The following is a 22,213-nucleotide window of genomic DNA, read 5'->3' as shown; positions in this document are numbered from 1 at the left end:
TTTCCACCGCCCCCCCCTTCCCACCTGCCCAGGAAGTTGAGGCTGACTTTGTGTGTGTCTCACTCTCACACACCACAAAACAACAATAAGGTACCTTTTACTTTCACATCACCTATTACAAGTTTAGGTGTTACTGGCCAGTCCCGGTGCTATTGGATATCCCTCAACCCAGCTGTGTTATCCAACCTCAAATGCTCTTGGGCAATTTTTCCCTCAATCCTGCCGTGTTGTCCAACCCCAGATGCTCTCGGATAATTTTCCCTCAGTCCTGCTGTTTTGTCCAACCCCAGATGCTCTTGGGTATTTTTCCCTCAATCCAGCTGTTTTGTTCAACCCCAGATGCTCTTGGGCATTTTCTGTCCCTCAACCCAGCGGTGTGGTACAACTACAGATGCTCCTGGGCATTTAATTTGTTCTGCTGTGTTGTCCAAACCTGGATATTCTTGGGCATTTTTTATCCTTCAGTCTAGCTGTGTTGTCCCACCCTGAGTGTTCTTGGGCATATCCTCACTCCGACAGAATTCTGCTCAACCCTGCTCTTGGATGCTCTTGGAATATAAATCCCTCAACCCAGCAGGTTTTAGGGGCTCCTCCTGTCCCCTTTCCTAGAGGGTTGGGCTAGGAAACATTGCTCCATTCCTCTGAGGGGTCCAACCCCTCTTGGAGACCCAGTCCCAGTTAAGCTGGGGGATTGTCTCACTCCTGTTAACATTCACTTCCTCGCTTTCCTGGCCACTTACCGCAGAAAGTCGGAAACGCAGCGTGGGAGACTCCAGCACTCACTTGGCAGGTCTGGGACAACCAGCCCTCCTCTCATTCACACACATTCATCCCCTGTACCTGCCCCCCCTGAGAAATACTTACCAATCCCTTTTCCTTCCTGGGGTCTTTGTGCCCATTACTACTCTTAGGGGGCCAATTACCCCGGTTGTAGGGAGGCTTTTTCCCTTCTCCTTGTTTTATTGTCTCCTTTTGTCCACAGATCGTAACCTGCGTCTGTCGTCTGTCGGTCACTCCAGGGGAAACAGAGCGAGGCTGCCAATGGGGCCGGGCGCGCCTTCCCCACTCTGACTCTCCTAAAGCACCGGCAGCGAGATGTTGGTAACCATCCTGTGCTACCAAATTGTGAAAAACGCCAACCACTTGTTTTTAACATTTTTAGAAGTCTAAAAGAAATAAAATGGTTAAAAAGAATAGTAACACAATTAGAGTAATAACAATTTGGATAAATCGAATTCGGACAATATGAGACAATAAAAACAAAGAGTTACGGACGTCCGGGTACCTTTTTCTGGGAAGCACAAGCCCGAAAAAGGACAACCGCTAACAAAGGACGAACCCTTAAGAACAATAGCCCGTTGCATATTCATACTCTTAATAAATGATGCATAAATTCCATTCAAATACGGGACTCCATCTGGTCTTCATCAGCTTTTTTGCTCTAACCCTAAAAGCGCCCTTGAGGCAAGAAGAAGTTAGATCCTTCCAATAAGAAGGCAATAAATTCTTTTTCTCTGAAAGATCTATGTGTCCTGCGGCTGCTATCTCGCTGCAAGTCCTTTCTTTTAAACAAAGCATCTTACATAGCATAGTTTCTACTTTAACAATTTTTATAACCTAAAACTATATTTAACACAGTACTTAAGAGAATTAATACAGCATTACTTTCTAACACAACACATATAATATTCATTTAAATATTTGCGAAAAGCCAATCATAAAATACATGCATTTTTCACACAGACCCATCCTGAATGTTCTCAAGGGCTGCAGTGTGGAGGGTCCCTGGTGTGATGGGAGCTGTGAGAGCCCTGCCAATCCATGTCCATCAAGGGGTGGACTTGCTGGTCCTGAGGGTGCTGCTGTCTGTGCTTGCAGTGTCCTTGTGCCTTGCAGCTGGAGCCCTGGTTCCTTGCCAGGGGCTGTTTGGGTGGGCTCTCCCCTGCCGAGGAGGGCAATGCCTCTGCCAGGTGCTTGTGGCCGAGCTGTGCCCTGGGTGCTGGGGCCTCCTTGGGCCCTGGGGTTGATCCCTCAGGGGCTGTAGGAGCTGTGCCCTGGCCTTTGCCTTCAGTTTGGCCTTTTGCTGCTCCCTTCTTGCACTCACCTGCTGTGCCTTTGTGCCCAAGTGCTGCAGGGCCTTCTTGTGCCCCTCCTGCAGCCCCCCTCAGTGCCTGTGGGTGCTTGTCTTGCTTTACAAGAGAGGTGTCTGCTCGGGAAGGCAGAAAAAGCCTCTCTTGGAATAGAGAAAGCAAATCCCGTCCCTCTTAATTTTTAGAGTAGTGAAATGAAGGGGCTCTCAGGCAAAGATATGGGAATAGGAATACCAGTTCTTTACTAGTGTGTATAATAAAGCAAACAAACACCAACAGCTGCGGCACTGACAGCAAACAGAGCCCGGACCCAGTCCCGGCCTTTGGGCTGCGGCGCTTTGCCCTTGGGTGCAGTTCCGGGCACGGCCGGCAGGGGCGCTGGTGGCTCCCGCGAGGCAGGGCAGCGCATCCCTCCCATGGGAACCTCTCTGAGCGGAAATAGAGCAATCCCTTCAGCTAACTCTTTCACTTTTTTACCTTCTATAGCCTTTCTGCTGTGTTTTGGGAAAGAATTTGGAGAGGGCTGCCTTTTAACTGAGCTCCTAGTGTTTCGATAAGGTGCTTCCTGTGGAGAAAGAGAGTTTCCCTGAACAGCCGGAGCTGTGGTTACCAAGGGGACGTAACTCAGAGCGGGACGGGGTCAGGGGAGGATATCCTGCTGAGGCTCGGTCGGAGTGTGGGCAGGGTCTGCTGCTGGAATCAGCAGAGGGGGATCTTCCCGTGGAGCCCGAGGCGGAGCGTGGGTAGCCCCCACATGGCTGATGGCGGCTGATCCGGCAGCTGCCGGCAGAGCAAAGGCAGGTGGGAGAGCCCGGCAGCAGCGGCGGTGCCCAGCGCAGGTGGCACGGGCAGGGCAGCCGGGGATGGGATGGCTGGGACCCCCCCGGGTGCGGTGGGTGCAGTGACCTCAGAGCAGGCGGCAGGACAGAGCAACCCCCATCTTCCCCAGCCTGGCCGGCAGAGCGGCCGCGGGCCAGGCAGTGGGAGCAGGGCACACAAATTGAGCGACAGCACCGGGGCAGGTGGAGCTGCCCTGGGCAGTGAGGCCGCACCTGGGATGGAAACCGGGGCAGGCGGAGCTGAGGCGGGCAGCGAGCCGGGACCCAGGACAGGCGCCTCGGCTGCGAATGGAGGGGGCAAGACCTGCAGAGGATCCCACTCTCTTTCTGATTTTTCCTCTTGTTCCCTTCCTTTTCATTTCCCCTTTTTCTTTTCTTGTTTTGTATTGAGTGTTACTGATATTTTAAAGATTTTTATTCTCCTAAAATCTCATGTCTGACATATGGCATATTCTCTTTCTTCTAGATTAAATGGGGTTTTTTTACAATAAATCCAGAGCCTAACAAATCTAAACTTCTGCTTGGATACTTTGAAATGGTCAACGAGCTAACTCACGACCTCCTAATCTTGTTTTTCTCATCGCTTTTTTATTTATCCTTTGACAAATTAAGCATCTTTCAGTTACTTACTTTGCTACTCCAAAATCCCAGTGCACCCATAGCTTCTTAAAAATGATCACACAAAGCTTGAGTACCCCAGTGGGTGTTCTGATGCATGTCTTCTAATATTTTCCCAGAAGCACATTTTAATAAGTAATTGTCTTCCATCAAGGAATTTCCATTTCCCTGATTTATCTTCTTCACTTCCTAACTTGTTTAATTCTTTTTTCTCGGCTTCCCTAAACTTTGGAATTTCCTGGTTTTCCTTGTTTTGAATTAATATTAACATAACTCTTTCAGCTCCATTTTCCGCTGCATCTTTAGCTTTGTAATGTGCCCCCAGTTTGCCCAGTTTGCCTCTCCTTTGGCCTGGGCCAGGTTCCCCCTGCCCGCAGCAGCTGGAGCAGCCGAGAGCCCCGCGCTGCCCATCCCGACCTGTCCCGGCTCCATCCCCGCTCCTGCCGCGGCTGCGAGGGCTGCGGGAACGGGGCACCGAGGGTGTGGCTGCTGCTGGGGGAGGAGGAGGAGGAGGGAGGGAAGGGCAGGGATGAAGGGGGAGGAGGAGGCGGGGTTAGGGAGGAGGAGAAGGGGGAGGAGGGATGAAGAGGAGGGATGAAGGAGGAGAGCAGCGATGGAAGGAGGAGAAGGAGGTGGGGTTACTAAGAAGGAGGAGAAGGGATGGAAGGGGAGGGATGGAAGAGGAGAAGGAAGTACAGATAACAGAAGAGGGGGAGGAGAGGGGATGGAAAAGGAGGAGTGGGAGGAAGAGGAAGAGGAGCTACAAACGTGGATCAAGGCTGAGGTGAGGGAACCAAGCCGTTGATCCCTGCCTGAATTCGCAGCCCCCACCTGTGGGATCATCGCCCCCCCATCGAACCAGTGAGCAGGGAGGGGGGAGCTCGACCCAGATATCCCGGGGGGTCCCTGGGTTGGGGTTTTGGGGCGACATATGGAGAATGAAGAATGCCATGGCTAAGCAGAAAAGGCCCCTCAGGGGGACATTGGGGGGTGGCGGTGGCGGCTGCTGGCAGAGGCAGCCTGGAGGAGCAGAGCCCTGTGTCTCCCAGGAGCCCAAATGGGGGAGCCCAGAGAGGGGGGAGCGCCGCCATTGGTGGGAGCCTCAAGAGCCTGGAGAGGGGCAGGGGGGACTCCTTGGAGCCGCTGCAGCCCAGAGCAGAGAATGAGGGGAGAAGGGAGCCCGGGAGCCCAAACAGCCCCGGCATCCCAAAATGGGGAGAGCGAAGCAGGGGGAGCTTTTGGCATTGCTGGGACTGCCAGCAGCCTGGGCAGGGCAGGCACCAGGCACAAGGAGGACCCCCAATCCAAGTGTGACCCCCAGCAGCTGGGTCAGGGGGGAACCCCAGAACACCAGAGGGGAGGGACAGGGGATGGAGAACTCCTGGGAGGCTTTTTCAGGGCTGAATCTTGGTGTTTGGGAGGTTTGTCTGGAGCACAAATGGCCAGTGACTTGTAGAGATGGACTCGGGCAGAGGAACCTTCAAACTCAATGTGTGCTGGGGAAGATGAAACAGGAAAGCCTTTTAAATACAATTGTCTGGCAGAAGATTTTGAGAATATAGTAAGAATAAGGAAGATTGAAATGAAAGCAAGCTTTATGATACCTTAGTTAGTGAACAACTGGAAAACAATGTGTGGCCTGAGTGAAGGTAATCCCCTTTTGATGAAACAATTCGCTCTGCTCACAGACAGATCCAGACCCTACTAGCTCAGCAGAAAAACTCCAAAGAGGAGTTTTTAGGGTTTAAAATGTAACACAGTATGGTGATGTAATGATTCGTACAGGCTGTATGTAAATGCTGTAGGATTTGTATCTTGTACTAGATTGGTTGGTGAGTAATAGAATATTTAACACAGAAGAAAATTTATTGTGTTGTAATGGGAACGTTACTCTGTTACGCTCTTGCCTGTCTTTGTCTTTTACCCTCTCATTCTCTCTACCCCTCTCTTCTCTCGGGCCTGCTCCGAGCTGTGCCTTGCAGCTCCCAGCAGGGCCCTGCACCCAGGCCCTTTGCAATAAACCGCAAGTTCCACGACCTGGCTGCAGAGCTCTCTCGTCTCTGTCCATCCCGACCGTCCAATCCCCCGACACTCCTACAAACGCGCTCATCTCTTGTTTTCACCAAACCAGGATTGCCCATTGCCAACCCCAGGGAGGCTGTGAGGACAAGGAAGATGCCCCAGGACACTGAGGCAGGTGAGGAGGAAGTCAGTGCCTCTTTCCCCTCTGTGCTGCTCCATCTCCCAGCCCAGCAAGGCCCCGGCTGCAGCTCAACCCTGGGGGGATCTCCTTGCCCTTGCCTGTGGCACGGAGACAAATCCCATCCTGTCCTTGTCCTTCCTCCCCCAGAGCAGGAGCTGAGCATGGAGAGCAGGGAGGACAAATGCCCATGGCAGAACCTGGTGGAAGAGGCCGTTTTGAGCGGCTCCACGGCGCAGGAAGCCAACGGGGAGGAAAAGCCCCGGAGATGCCACATGAGGAGGGGCTGCAAACGCAGCCGGCGGGGATCTGAGGGGGAAAGAGCCAGCCTGGGCCGGGAAGGCGGCCGGAGACGGAGCCAGAGCTCAGAGCTGGTGCTCCATGAGCAGCTCCATGATGGGGAGAAGCCCCACATGTGCGTGGAGTGTGGGAAGAGCTTCAGGTGGAACTCCAACCTGATTGTGCACCAGAGGACCCACACTGGGGAACGGCCCTACACGTGTGAGGAGTGTGAAAAGAGCTTCAGCGTGAGCTCCCACTTGATCATGCACCAGAGGACCCACAGTAGTGAGAAGCCGTACAAGTGCTCAGAGTGTGGGATGTGCTTCAGCCAGAGCTCCAGCCTGATCATGCACCAGAGGACCCACACTGGGGAGAGGCCCTATGAGTGTTCCAAGTGTGGGAAGAGGTTTAAGACAAGCAGCCATCTGCTCCAGCACTATCGGATTCACACAGAGTAGAGGCCCTTCCAATGCCCCGACTGTGGGAAGGGATTCAAGCACAACTCCACCCTCGTCACGCACCGGCGCATCCACACTGGGGAGAGGCCCTACGAGTGTCCCCAGTGTGGGAAGAGCTTCTCCAGCAGCTCTAACTTGACCCGACACCAATGGAGGCACCACTAAGGGAAGCCCTGCGAGTGCCCCGAGTGCGGGCAGAGCTTCGTGCGCTGCTCCAGCTCCATCCCCCACTGGAGGAGGCACTTTGGGCACAGCCCAGGTGAGCCACATTCCCTTTGATCCATGTTGAGAATACACCTGGCTTCTTCTACTTTTAATTTCACCCCATGTTTTTTCTATTCTTCATCTCTTTGCACTGCAAAAGCCAAGAGGAATGGATCTGTCACCTCCAAACCACTCAAATCCCAGTGAAAAAAGCTCAATCTTACCCCAAAAAGAGCTCAAACCCACCTCAAAAAACTCAATCCCATGCCAAACTCACTCGATTCTGCAGCCATCAGGCTGAGATGAGGTTGGGAAGTGATTTAGAGTCGTGGGATCTCAATTAGAGTGGTGGGATGGAGATTGTGTGGGGCTGGGTGTGTGGGATGTATTTGACAGCAAATAAAACTCTGGGACTTACTGATTTCTCTCCCGTTCATGTTCAGTCTGTTGCAGTTCTGTTTGCAGAGTGCCGCCTTCTCAGCTCATTGTCTTTGTGTCCCTTTTCTCTCCTGCCTCTCTTTGCCTGCTCCGTTTCTCTCTCAGTGTCTCCCTGGATCCACGGACCACCAGAGACCCTGCCCTGATTTAATTGACCTTTCCCTGTTTTAATTCCCCTTCCCCTGATTTAATTGACCCCTCCTCTGATTTAATTGACCCCTGCCCTGATATAGATGACCCCTCTGTCCCCACAGACCCTCCCCTGATTATTTATTATTTATTTCCCAATTATTATTTTATTTCCCAGTCCCAGGCGCTGAAGTCCTGAAGGCTGGCAGGGAAATGTGTCTGTAGGATTTTGCTCCATTTCCCTTCAAGGGCGGGAACATCTTTTCCTGGCTCAAAGCTGGAATTGCAGACTGTTGGAATGTGTGCAGGGCAACACAGACTGGGATCAAACATGGACTAGGATCAAACAGGGACTTGGATCAAATAGCGACTGGGAGCAAATAGGGACTGGGATCAAATATGGACTGGGATCAATTATTGATTGGAATCCTACAGGGTGAGATAAACTGGACTGAGCTTATATAGACTGGGATCAAATACGGGCTGGGATCAAATATGAATTGGGATAAAAAATGGACTGGGATCAAATATGGACTAAAATCAACTATGGACTGGGATAAACTGGACTGGGAACAAATCAGGATTGGGATCAACTTTGGACTGGAATCAAATATGGCCTGGATCAAATATGACAGATTTTATGGATTGGGATCAAATATGGAGTAGGATAAGCTATGGACAGGGATTAAATATGGACTGGGATCAAATATGGATTGGGATCAAATGGACTGGGTTCCTACAGACTGGGATAAACTGGACTGAGATTATATAGATGTCACGGTTTGAGAGGAAGTTAGTTTTCTGGGATATGAAGTGGTCAGGCCAGTAGGTGCTCATATTTGAATACTGGTACCTGGTTTGGCCACTGGGGACATTGGATACACCTCTGAGAACACAGGGGTTAAAAAGCAGAGCACTCCTGGGGGAAGCTCTCCAGGGTTCCTGCAAGGGAAGCAGGTCGGGCCTCCCCTGCCCAGCTCTGGGCTGGTTTGGGGCTGGGTGAGGTAGGCCTGGCCCGAGGATGGAAGGGTGGAAGAGTCCCGAGAGGCATTGGGCAGCCACACCTCCACCCCAGGAGACAGAGAGAGAGAGCCAGTGTGCCTGTGCCACTGATATCATGTGCTGGCAGCACAGCCTGGCTGGCGGAGAAGGGCCGGGGGGATGCAGCGAGAAGGGGTCCGCCCGCTGTGGGAGCTTTGGGTGGGCAGAGCCCAAGCTTTTAACCCTTTTTCGGACAAGGAAAACTTTGCAGAACATTAACCTTTCCTAGAAGAGAGATAAGAGATGAAATGGAGGAAGGAAATGTGCAAGTGTGAAGGTATGGGCAAGTGAAAGATGTTGGGAGAGTAGAGAAGAATCTTAGGTGGGAAGAGATGATGGAGTGGCCTTAGCTGGACTTTTCCTGTATGGCCATGGACAGAACCATGTTTCCTGTGACACAGAGACTGCATCCAGGGGGAGGCAATGGCTCAGAGCCAAGAGGGTTCAGTGTTGGTACCCCTGGGCCCCAGGGGGTGAAATTTGGGGGGCACAGGTGTCCCAAAGCTGAGACTGTGCCCTTTTTGGAAAGGGACAAAGCATCCTTAAAAGGACAACCCTAGAAGCAGCTCTGGTCCATGTGCAGTGGTGAGAGCACTGGACATGGAAGGAAGAGGTCACGTTTGCATATGTTCTCCAGGCGTTGCCTCGAGTGACATGGAAATACACGAAGTTTCTGCGGTGTTTCCTGTGTAGAAAGCGAAGGAGACGACCCATCGTTTGATCAGCATCGAACTCCGATTTATTGATCCAACATGCACATTTTATAACCATGTTAATTAAGTTCATACATATTGCAAAACCCGAGCTCATCATTGGTTACAGATTACACACCAACCCCTCTTTTTGTTTTCAATACCTGTGGTTTGTTATTGAGACCAAGTCTTGTTTTTCTCATCCTGTTATGAACGGTTCTCAAGGCCTCCATGTTTGTCACTCTGCTTTCCCATAACCATCCAAGGACAAGATATTTACTTGTTATTGAAGACAAGCCTGAGAACTCTTGTTGTTTACAGAAATGTGCCTGAGAATTTTGTTGTTTACAGGATCAGGCTTGAGAATTTGGTGCTTACAGCTGCCTTTTACTTTTCCATCAGCTGTATATTTTCATGGCCTTTTTTTTTCCTTCAAGTCATGTCTGAGCAAAATTGTCCAACAATTCCCCGCTTTTCCTTTTTGCACAAAGAGGTTAGTCTGCCAGGGTTTTTCTATCATTCTACTGACCATATCTTGAATACAATTAAAAATACAAGGTAAAATAAGTAAAAGCATTTAAAAGCACACCCAGTATCTCTATAAGGTTCCCCAGCCACGGTCCGAGCAATGGCTTTTATCCCAAAGGGTTACAACCACCCCCAGCTGAGCCATAATGTCGTGCCTTATCAGGCATTGCAGGGTAGGTGGTAATTGGACTAAGAAAAGAACGCTGTTAGCTGTTTTCATTCATGCCAACCCGGAGAGGAGGCGAACAGCTAGGGCTAATAATGCTGGAATGGACCCCAGTGTCCAACAAGCCTGAAAATGATCCTTTCTGTCCTTGAAATTCCACTTCCACCCTTTTCTTGGGTCTCTCAGAAAAGTCCAAAGTTAGTAAGGTAAGTCCTCCAGTGGATTCAAAACCATTTCCCCCCTCTCTTGTCCTTTTAGTCTGTAATCCTTTAGTCATTTGGCTCAAATGGCACCAGCTGAACAATTCTCTGTCCCTTATTGAGTTGAAGTGGGGAAAAAGGGGTATATGCCATCACCATATGGTCCACATCAATGACGCCAGGCAAAACAAATAGTCCCAACAAATGCAGATCATAAAATAAACATCTAGCATAAATCTATCTTACATCACTCAAACTTAACAGCACTTGAACTTAAAGCACTTAAAATAGTTAACAGAACTCAACATCATTTAAACTTAACAGAAATTAAACTCAACAGAACTTAACTTAGCAGAACTTAAATTTAACAGACCTTAACTTTAACAAAACATAACCTTAATAGAACTTAACAGATTTTCAAATCAACAGAACTTACATGTAAAATCACTTAAATTTAACAGAACTTAACTTTAACAGAACTTAACTGACTTTAAATTCTACATAACTTAAACCTCATATAATTTAATCTTAACAGAATCTAACTTCACTTAAACTTAATAACACTTAAACTGAACAGAAATTAAACTGAACAGCACTTAAACCTAACAGGACATAAACTTAATAAAACTTAACCTTAACAATATTTAACATTTAATGGCATTTAATAGATAATTTAACTTAAACTACTTAGCAACGGATAAGACTTACTATAGAAATAGAATATAGCATTTACTATAACATACTTACAGGCCTGATTTTAAAATACTAAGATGAAACAACTTTCTTCACGTGTTTGCTGCAGCATTTTTATACTTGAATGCACTTAAACATAGGAAGTTTGTTCAAGGTATACCTGCGGAAAAATTCTTTTGAATTCAGTGCTTGCTTTTATATCTATCACATCTAAACAAATCTCAAAGAACATGAAAAGCATACTCACTACATCTCACCCATACAATCGCTTCAACACATCTTCAACATTTTTAAATTTTTCAAAATACCATTTCAGAATTTGATGTTCCACTGACCGAGCCATGTTAATGCAGGTGATTCTGACAGCATAACGGATGCTAAGCCAAATCAGCCAAAATTTGACCCACGCATTCAGTACGCTGATTTGACTTTCACAGTTTCTGCCAGGAAGAACAAAAAGTCCTTTTAACTTAGGCAAGGAACGTCTTGATAGTAATGCTCCTTGGTGTCGCTTGTTTATTATCACTGGTTTCTTAATTGCAGTAGGGATCTTTTCTTTTGCTGACAAGAGTCACATTTATTACGGCTGTTAGGTCTAAAACTGTAGCTTTTTACCAGCTGCGGGGCGGAGGGAGAAACGCTGGCGCTGGAAAAGCACTCTGGTCCTGTGCCGCTTGTGTCGGAGCGGGCGAACCCCCCCGTGCTGGGTGCGGCACACGCTCCGTCCACGCTGCAGCCGTGGCGGCGCGGGTCACTTCCCCCACGGCAGCTCCACTCCCCCCGCGGGAGCTCCCTGTGGTGTCGGGTTGGAGACAGGAGAGGGTGCTGATGCTCCAGCAATGACTTGAGCCAGTACGTGGTCACTGCAGTTCGTACTCCTGGGGAAGTTTCCCGATTTCCGTCTGCAAGTGCCCGTATTATGGGTGTCCGATTGGTATCTCCGACACCAGAGTCCTGCAGCCTGGCATTCCCAGTGCCTGTGACCCATGCCTCCGCATCGGTAACATTTCATGTGGCCTCCTCTATTTGCTGATGCCAGTGCAGCTGACGCTTGAAGAGGTGCAAGAGCAGCTAACACCTGATTCTGAGAGGTCCCTAGCCCTAATAGTGCTACGCATTCATTTACGAGCCCTTGCCAATGAGCATTAAATAACAATTGCTGGGGCTGAGTAAAGATCCATTTAGCTATCTCATAACAATCGTTCTCAAGAAGAAGACTGGCATCAAAAATATTATATCTAACATCTGTTTGGCTGGCTCACTTTTCACTCCAAACTGGCTAACAGTAGACCTCAGTTGAGACAGTAATTCCCAATTAAGAGCTGTAATAGTAGCCTGCATGCCCCCTCCCTCTTGCGCAGTGGATACAACAGGACAAGCAAGCTGGGTAACAGCGCTGATAAGCTCCGACTCCCCCTTATTCATAGCGTCTTCGGCAAGCGCAGTCCAGGCCAACCTCCGTTCCCTTACAATAGCCCCGCTAGGTCATTTTCCGCCCCAGGGGTCAGCTCATTGATTTTCAGGAGCTGACTGGGGGGTCTCGGCCATGGCTGCTGTTGTTCAGGGGGTGCGGAAGCCTCAGAAGCGCTCTGTGTAGCCTGGCTTGCTGAAGAGGGCGGCGAAGCAGGTAAAAAAACCTTCCTCATTGCAGGGGCTAATGGTAATCCCCTGTCTGGATCGTATCCTTTATTACACACATGAGCGATGTTAGCCTGCTGGGCAGCCTGTTTCTCGGCCTGAAACTGCAGTAATTGATTGCGAACGACCCGCCATTGTCGCAGACATTTCTCCACAGAAATCCTTCCTTTCAGATTTCTGTGTCTTCTGGAAGGCAGAGGCCTCAGAAGAGAAGGTAAACAATTGTTATCAGCTGCTGTGGAATGCAATAGGATTCACCTTGATTGGCTCATTTTCTATGTTTATAATTAAGGGCCAATCATCAGTGCAAGCTAGGGGACTGAGTCCCTGGACACAACTTTGTTGTGGGTTCTTTTCTATCTATTCTTAGCTTAGCTAGCAGCTCTGCAAACCTCTCTCTATATTCTATTTAGTATAGTAATAATGTATTATATCATATATTAATAAATCAAGCCTTCTGATCAAGATACAAGATTCACCATCTCTCTCTCACCAGCAGCGGCCCACACAGGTCGCTGTAATATCTGGTGACCCCTCGTGTAAGAGCAAAAATTGATCTGATAAGACCAGAGGAGCAAAATTGCTGCACTGGGTAAAAATCCTGTATGTGTAACATTTGATGGTTGCTCTGAAGTGATCAGAAAGTGGATTCAAGCCAGGAGCTGAAGAACTGAAGATCTGGACAGAGTTCACAGCCAAGGCTGACCACAAAGAGAATCTTTCTTCTGGAAAACCATCAGGAAAGATGATGGAAAAGAACAGCAGACCTGTGGAGCTGGCCAGAGCAAGCTGGACTCTTTCAAAAGGTACTGTTCACTTTTCTATCCCTGATGAACCAGCCCTTCGTAGCTTGTGGCTTTTCGTATGGCAGACACATGCCTTGCCAGAAGAGATTCAATTCTCCCTTTCAGAGGAGAAAATAATAGCCCTCTGGAAACATTGGTGCAGGGAAGATGGTTTCATTTTGTCAGAAACAGATATCTATGAATTCTTTCGATGGGCAAAGCTTTTTGGGTTCTTTGCTGATGTCTTATACACTTTAGATGCTTTTGTCTGGGAGTGCATGGACTCGATTATCCAGTGCGTCTTCAGTAAGGGACGCGTGTTGCCTTCCATCTACCCAGCATTTATAAAGCTTTTCCCTGTCCTGAAGCGCAGAGCAGCTTGTTTTCAGTGGATCTCTAATTGTTATGGTCAAGCTCCGTTTCCACCGCCTTTGGCAGAAGACCCGGTGGGTGACGACTTTGGGTTTTTTCCCCCCCCTGCTTCGCGGCGGGGGGGGCTGAAACTTCGCGGCGCGAAGAAGTTTTTTTTACTCTTGCTCCGGAGCATGCTCAGATGGAGTCGTCTCCTTCCCCCCCTTCTCTCTCTCCGGGGGGATGGGAGCGGCCGCTCAAGCCAGCGCCGGCCTCTCAGACTCCGCCTTCAGACATGGGGGTGGCACCGGTCTCTGAGGTTTCCTTCATGGCCCTGCTAGAGCTGTCACTCCAGGAGATCCCGTCTCCGCCTCTCCAGGAGGTCCCGCCCGCGGTTTCACCAGCCTCCCTGCCCCCGCAAGAGCCTGTGTTGGAGAAGGCAGAAGAGACAGCACTTTCGCCGATTGACCTGTTGCTAAGCAACAGCGACGCTCCGCCGTCTCTCCCAGCTCCGCTGCTGCCTGTTTGCACTGCGACGGCGACTGCGACTGCGCCTCCGCAGCGGACCCCAGAGTCAGCAGCAGAAAACGGAGTTGAACCTGCGGGACCCTCGGAGCAGCCCGCGGCTGATCCCACTCTCAGCACGGTTCCCTCCCCAGTTTCGGCTCCCTCCCCACTGCTTCCACCGGACGTCCCAGCAGTCGCTCCGGCGGGGGGTTTCTCCTTCCGTGGAGCGGGGGCTGCCCGCCAGCTCACTGTTGTGGCAGTCCAGCTGCCTGTTTTTAAGATCAGCATTCTCGGCGGTTTGGGGGGTGGTTTTTCGGGGATTGTCCCATGGAGGCCGCCGCCTCTCTTGTGCCCTAGTGGCATGGGGGGGCAGGTGCATCCAGAGAGTTCTGCCTCTGATCCCCAGCCCGGAGGGGATGGGGATGATGCCACGGGGCGGATGAGAGACAAACCCGATGCATTGCAGAGGGAGAGGGCACAATTGGAGGAGACCATAGCTGGTTTGCTGTGGGAAACAAACATCTCCAGACCCCAGATGGGATTTCTGGAGAAGGCTTCTATTTCCCTGCTGCTGGCATGCCTCAGTGGTTTAGGGGAAAGGAAGCGTCTCACTACCCGTGCTGCCATTGTGCTGGCAGCAGGGTTCAGGCCTGTGGGAATGCAGAGCCTTCCTCATGGGTTTGGCCTGGGCCGTTTGGCTCAGGAAATTTCTGGGCCGGGCCCACTGCAAGGCCTCCTTATGTTTCTAGGGGTTCTGGTTTGTCCTACCGGTCCGGGTCCCCCTGTGTGAGCCAGTTTTGGGGTACCTGGTCCAGCATGGGCCAGGGCCCCCAGGGCCTTTCCTTCTCTGGCACTGCTCTGCCCAGCTGCTGCTCTTTTGCTTTTCGATTCAAAAAAAAAAAAAAAAAAAAAAAAAAAAAAAAAAAAAATTAAATAAAAAAGATTGAAAATAGAGGGCAGCAGCTCTGAAGCACTGAAAGCACTGAAGGGCCAGAAAGGACATTTCAAAATTGTTTCAAATTGTTTAAAATTGTGTTATGCTGTTTCAGGACAAAAAGGACTCTAAGGACTCTCAGATGTCCAAAAGAAACAACTTCAGCTGATGGACTGTTCCTGAAACTCAGCTGCATGGACTTGAATTCTCTTTACATTGTATTTTGCAATTTTCTTATATTGTAGGATTGTTTTAGTGAATTGTTAGTATTCTATATTTTGCAGGTGAAGGAATTTCCTGTTCATTCCACATCAGCATTTTTCTTTTATTTTTATACAATTTAGAAAGGTGAGATGTCGCAGACATTTCTCCACAGAAATCCTTCCTTTCAGATTTCTGTGTCTTCTGGAAGGCAGAGGCCTCAGAAGAGAAGGTAAACAATTGTTATCAGCTGCTGTGGAATGCAATAGGATTCACCTTGATTGGCTCATTTTCTATGTTTATAATTAAGGGCCAATCATCAGTGCAAGCTAGGGGACTGAGTCCCTGGACACAACTTTGTTGTGGGTTCTTTTCTATCTATTCTTAGCTTAGCTAGCAGCTCTGCAAACCTCTCTCTATATTCTATTTAGTATAGTAATAATGTATTATATCATATATTAATAAATCAAGCCTTCTGATCAAGATACAAGATTCACCGTCTCTCTCTCACCAGCAGCGGCCCACACAGGTCGCTGTAATACGCCATAATTTACCTAACTTCTTGGCAGTATTATCACCATCTAAAGTAGCCTCCCATAATAAATCACCAAATTTATGCCACTCCGTTAACTCGTGAACCGTATGGGGGTTAATAAAAACTCCCCTAGCATAGCCGTCAGCCAAAAGTCCTGGTAAATCCTTCTGTAAATCTATCCCCTTAACCTGCCTTTTTTGTAAAAAGGCAGTAAATAGTTCATATGCTGCTTGCCTTTCCATACCTAAAATCGTCAGCGCTGATTGCAGCCTCTTCAAGGTCCGTGCAGCACGTATCAGTCGGGCTTGCCTGTATGACACCCAAGGCACGATGCGTCTCAGCTTCTTTTTTATCCCTTTTCCTTTTGTTGCATTTACTGCCGTCCCGGCTGTTCGGACCTGACCCGTTTCTTCGCTCCTCTGTGGTGCATTGTGGTACAATGTCGGGGTATCACCATTTGTAGAAAGCAAAGGGAGACGACCCATCGTTTGATCGGCATCGAACTCCAATTTATTGATCCAACATGCACATTTTATAACCATGTTAATTAAGTTCATACATATTCCAAAACCCGAGCTCATCATTGGTTACAGATTACACACCAACCCCTCTTTTTGTTTTCAATACCTGTGGTTTGTTATTGAGACCAAGACTTGTTTTTCTCATCCTGTTATGAACGGTTCTCAAGGCCTCCATGTTTGTCACTCTGCTTTCCCATAACCATCCAAGGACAAGATATTTACTTGTTATTGAAGGCAAGCCTGAGAACTCTTGTTGTTTACAGAAATGTGCCTGAGAATTTTGTTGTTTACAGGATCAGGCTTGAGAATTTGGTGCTTACAGCTGCCTTTTACTTTTCCATCAGCTGTATATTTTCATGGCCTTTTTTTTTTCCTTCAAGCCATGTCTGAGCAAAATTGTCCAACATTCCTGGGGAAGCCTATGGCACGTGAAGGACTCCTCTCCCTTTGATGAACTGAGAATTGATTACCTAAAGGGTCGTGATGGACCAAGAGTTGGTGATTTGTGGGATAGGTGTATTGGAAATTTGGTGGGAGGCGGAGGAAATGTTTTTGGAAAGTTTTCATTTTCCCTGTGTGTTTCTTGTTACTTAGAGTTGTAGTTTAGTTAATAAAGGTTTCTTTTCTTTATTTCTAAGTGGGGGCCTGCTTTGCTTATTCCTGGTCACATCTCACAGCAGACACCAGGGAGCATATATTTTCATGGGGACACTGGCATTGTGCCAGCATCAAACCGTGACACCTACGCTGCCAGTTGGCTTTTTTCCACCTCTCCAGCCATCCCCACAGAGCATTGGCTACCATCCATGAATCAGTGTAGAGGTAGAGCTTTGGCCATTTCTCTCCCTTAGCAATGTCCAGGGCCAGCTGAACAGCTTTGAGTTCTGCAAGTTGACTTGATCCACCTTCTCCTTCAGTGGCCTCAGCCACCTGTCATGTGGGGATCCATACGGCTGCTTTCCACTTCTGGTTCATCCCTACGATGTGACAGGAACCGTCAGTGAAAAGAGCGTAGCGCATTTCCTCTGGGGGCAGTTGGTTATAGGGAGGAGCCTCTTCAGCAAGTGTCACTGGTTCTTGTTGCTCTTCATCAGTAATGTTGTAGTATGTTCATTAAGTTCATTTAATTCCTCCCCCATTTTATGTATCTGCTCCCCCCCATTTTGTGTAAAATGGTTCTGCCCTCCTCAGTTTTCCCACCACAGTCCTGCCAGTTATATTGTCAATCTTCTAGGTTATATAATTCCTCCTCCCCTTTTTCCCTTATATGTATGCTTTTTCTCCTCCCTGGGTGTCCTGGGGTGATGTTATGATGCTTGTATCCCCATTCATCTGTTCTGCGCCTTTAAGACCGACTCTGAAGAGTGGAAGTTGTGTTTGGGTTTCTCTTATCAGGGACACAGAGACAGGCAGTACATAGGGCTGTTTTTCACTTCTTGCTTTCAGCTTGCTGCTTTGCTTGCTTGCTTTTCTGCTCTTGCTTTTGCTTCTGCTTATTAGCTAGTTCTAGCTAAAGAGTCCAAATTCCTTCCCAGACTGTTTCTCCTCTCCTGTTTCTGTGACCATCTGAACCTGCTCCGGACTGGGACTGGGAACGCCGAGGATTCACACCATTTGGCTGCAGCAGCTGCTCCAGCGGCGGAGGGACTGAGAACAGAGCAACCACCCCCAAAAGAGACTTTCTGATTTTGTCATCTTTCTCAGAGCGGTGTCATCGGGTATTGTTCATTTTGTGTGCTGGGGGGTGCTGTGCCTGAAATAAACAGGTTCTTTCCACCTCTCTCCAAGGAATTTTTTCCCGAACCAGTTGGGGGGAGGGGCCGTGTGGGTTTTGCTTTCTGGAGGGGCCCTTCGTTGCAGATTCTTTAACAAATTTGCCCTAAACCAGGACACTGGGTCAAGTCAATCACCCTCCCACTCCTAGTATTCCAGAAGCTTCTCCTCTTTGGGGTTTGTGGTTGGCTGTGGTCCCGGGACCCCTCCCATACCTGGTACCTATTGGGCTCTCCACTATGTCATTTGTGTTAAGCTCATCCCCTCTTCTCCCTCTATTGGTCTTCTGTAAACCCCTCCCGGGTCCACTCCTTCCCTTTATAACCCTGAAGCACCCTTTGTTCTGGGTCATTCGCTGATACATCGTAGGCTTTCCAATAAACCTGTTTAGCCCCCCGGCGAGTGTCCAGCTCCTTTCTTCTCGTCATTTAGCAGTGATCCAGTCCACAACCAGCACAGCCTGAGGCCTTACGACACCGAGGGGTGCTGGCAGACTATGCAGCTAGCTGTCGGCCTTAACCTCAACAAGCCGGACTGACCTTCTCTGCTCTAGAAGGCCAAGTACACCTCGCTGCAAGTAAGACCAAAGATCTCAATCTCCATTCTCCTTCAGATTTTCGCACAGGCCAAATGGGGCTGTTGAAGGGTGAGTGGGTCTTGCTGACCACACCTTGGCTCTCCAGCTCTTGGATCATCTTTTGGATGGGGATCACAGCATCTCGAGTGGTTCTATACTGTCGTCGATGCACTATGGAAGTGGCAATTGGCACCTGTTGCTCTTCTCCCTTCAGAAGTCCTACTGCACATGGGTTTTCTGACAGTCCAGGCAAGCTGTTCAACTGCTTGACACCCTCTGTCTCTACAGCAGCTATTCCAAATGCCCATCTGAGTCCCTTTGGGTCTTTGAAATAGCCACTTCGGAGGAAGTCTATACCTAAAATGCATGGGGCTTCTGGGCCAGTCACAATAGGGTGTTTCTTCCACTCATTTCCAGTCAGGCTCACCTCAGCTTCCACCAAAGTAAAATCCTGTGATGCCCCTGTCACACCAGCAATAGAAACAGATCCCGTCCCCACATGGAATCCTTCCGCAAGCCATGAAGATCCTTCAGGGAAAAGGACTCAATATTTGCATCTGATCTTGCACCTGCTGCTTTGACTCCTGATTTTATGTCAGGAGGCATTGAGGTTCCTTCTCCTTCATCATCATCATCCTCATCATCCACTGGTCAATTGGTCTTGTCCATGCATTTCCCACTTCTAGTAGTGGCAACAACAGCCATTGGTTGAGGCTTATTTTCTGGTTTAGCTGCTGGCTTAGGCTCACTATCTGGTTTGGCTGCTGGCTTCAAGCCTGGGCTGTTGGCTGCAGCCTGAGTCACCGGGATAGCTGCTGATTTATCTCCCTGCCCCCCTGCCTCTGTCTGCTGCCCGACAGGATCTAGCAGTGAGCGATGAGCACAAGCCAGGGCCCAGCTCACTGCAATGACCTTCCTCTCCTTAGGCTCATCCTGGTACTTCTCTTGCAGATATTTTCCCACCTCAGCTGGGTTCTGAATTTGCTCATGGGGAAAATCCCAGACTATAGGGTCAGAGAATTCCTTCAGGATTTGGACCATATCCTTCCATTTCCCACACCACTTAGGATTTTCCACACCGGGGTCAACTCCTGAGTCAGGAGTCTCATCAGCCTGTCTAGAAATCTCAGCCCTCATCCTAGAGAAGCAGCAGGCTGTATAGAGGAAGGTTACCAGATTGAATACCAGAAAGATGGTCTCTTTAACGTTCAGGGGAAACTCAACATCAACTCAACATCTGTTGCAATAGTGATGCAACAGATTCATAGGAGAAGAAGGAAAGCAAAGGCTGAAAAGCCTCATCCCCTGCTGCTCCTCCTCTAATAAACTGGATGCATAACCATAGCCATGAACCATTCATACCTGGGGCAGACCCCAGCATGTTTATAAACTTTTTACACATGATTATCACCTAGCCCATCAGGATAACTATTCTGGTCACTGCCCCCCTGCTATAAAAACTACATATTAGGGACAATACTAGAGCTATTTCTGGGTAAGAAAATAAACCTAGGGACCACGGAGTTATTAAAATCTCAAAAAACCCTCGGGACCAGAAATGCATGCAAGCCTTCACCCCAACAGACATAATAAATTCAAAAAGCATGGCTATTGACTGGTTTATACAAACACAGAGTAATGGCAACCAAAATGCACTCAAAACAGGGTTTTTCCACTCTCGCTTGAGCCCCACGTGTTGGGTGCTAAATTTTGTCCTAGTTTAGGGTAAATTTGGTAGAGAATCTCCAAAGGGGGCCCCTCCAGAAAGCAAACCCACATGGCCCCTCCCCCCAACCGGTTTGGGAAGGATTCCTCAGAGAGAAGTGGAAAGAACCTGTTTATTTAACAGGCACAGCACCCCCAGCACACAGAATGAACAATACCGGATGACACCACTCTGAAAAAGGTGACAAATTCAGAAAGTCTCTCTCGGGGGTGGTCGCTCTGTTCTCAGTCCCTCCGGCGCTGGGGCAGCTGCTGCAGCCACAAGGTGCAAACTCTCGGTCTTCCCAGGTCCCAGTCCGGAGCAGGTTCGAGATGGTCGAAAAAGAAGAGAGGACAAACAGTCCAGGAAGGAATTTGGAGTGTTTAGCTAAACTAGCTAATGAGCAGGAGCAAAAGCAAGCAGAAGCGAGAGCAGAGAGAAAGAGAGCGCGAAGCAAAAAGCAAAAGCAGCAAAATCAAGAACCGCAGTCTCTCTGTGTCCCGCCAGGCTGATAAGAATACCCAAACAAAACTTTCAGTCTTCAGAGCCAGTCTTAAAGGCACAGAACATGATATCCAGGCTTAAGCGAACACATGAATGGGGACACAAGCATCATAACGTCACCCTAGGACACCTTAGAAATCTGGTCCAGGAGCAGTTGGACCAGGGTCATCTGGACACTTCTACCAGTCCCTGGAACACTCCTGTCTTCTGCATCAAGAAAAATACAGGAAATGGAAGTTGTTACAAGGCCTCCAAAAGGTCAATGCCATGATGGAAAGCATGGGAACATTGCAGATGGGCATGCCGTCGCCTACCATGCTTCCCACAAATTGGCCAGTCCTCATCGTGGATCTGAAGGATTGTTTTTTGCAATTTCTTTGCATCCTAATGACAGACCAAAATTTGCCTTCTTGGTGCCAGCAATTAACAATGCTGAGCCCACACAGTGATATCAGTGGAAAGTTTTGCGCCAAGGAATGCAAAATTCTCCGGCCATATGCCAATGGTATGTGGCCTGTGTCTTGTCTGGAGTTCACAAGCAGTTTTCTGATGCACGTCTGTATCATTATATGGATGACATTTCAGTGGCTGCATCCAGGACGAGCTGCTGAGGATTAAGCCTCAGTTGCTCAATGCTTTGTATCCTCATGGGCTGCAGGTGGCTCCAGAAAAGGTTCAACAACAACCTCCTTGGAAGTATTTGGGGGTCAAAATTCTGGAATAGACAATCCGACACCAGGAGGTGCAATTTGTACATTTGGTGAAGACACTGAAGCTGAAGACCCAGAAACTGGTAGGTGTCATCACTTGGTTACGTCCGTACTTGGGACTGACCAACACACAACTGTCTCCTCTGTATGATTTGTGGAAAGGAGACAATGGTCCTGCTTATGCATCACAGAAGATGTGGCAGTTCCTGCAGTTGTGGGGTGTGTCACACAGGTTTGGTATCCCTCCCTCCGACTGGTCAGGCTATTGTAGAAGATGCTTGTGGTACTCTGAAGCGGGTTCTTCAGAAACAAAAATGGGGAATGTAGGGTAAAACCCCACACAGTCAGTTGGCAAAAGCTTTGTACACCATCAATCATCTTACTGTGCCACAGAACTCAAAAAATCCTGTCATTTTGAATCATCACCTTTCGTTGCAGGCTCTGGATGAGACACGTCAGCCTCAAGCGAAGGTTCAGATGTGGAATTTAGTCACCAAACAGTGGGAAGGTCTCTATGACCTTATCACTTCGGGGCGTGGGTATGCTTGTGTATCCACAGATACTGGGGTACGCTGGGTACCTTTGAAGTGTGTTCGTCCTGACCTGTGACTGCAAACAGAATCCAGCACACAGGCAAAATGGAAACCGTGACCAAACTGAAAGTCATCAAGTGGATGAATCATTGAGTGATGACTCAGATACAGATGGTGTGAGTGATCACTCCGATGATTCTTCCATGAGTGGACACTGAACATTGTTCATTTTTCCTTTAAACATTGCTCATATTTCTTTTTTTTTTTTTTTTTAAATGGAAAAAGGGTGAGATGTCGCCCTGTTCTTTGAAGGTTCTTCTAAGCTTTCTGATGTTTACATTTTTGTAATGGAGTTTCTTAC

General features: G+C 48.7%; 1 pseudogene; it reads left to right on the top strand.

Annotated features, from left to right (window-relative positions):
• The window catches only part of LOC131570213 (uncharacterized), a 1,483,036-nt pseudogene that overhangs the window by 659,761 nt on the left and 801,062 nt on the right, over positions 1 to 22,213 (top strand).

This window comes from Ammospiza caudacuta, chromosome 33, assembly GCF_027887145.1.
Source record: "Ammospiza caudacuta isolate bAmmCau1 chromosome 33, bAmmCau1.pri, whole genome shotgun sequence".
Lineage (NCBI taxonomy): Eukaryota > Metazoa > Chordata > Aves > Passeriformes > Passerellidae > Ammospiza > Ammospiza caudacuta.
This window is presented reverse-complemented; position numbering and strand designations above follow the sequence as displayed.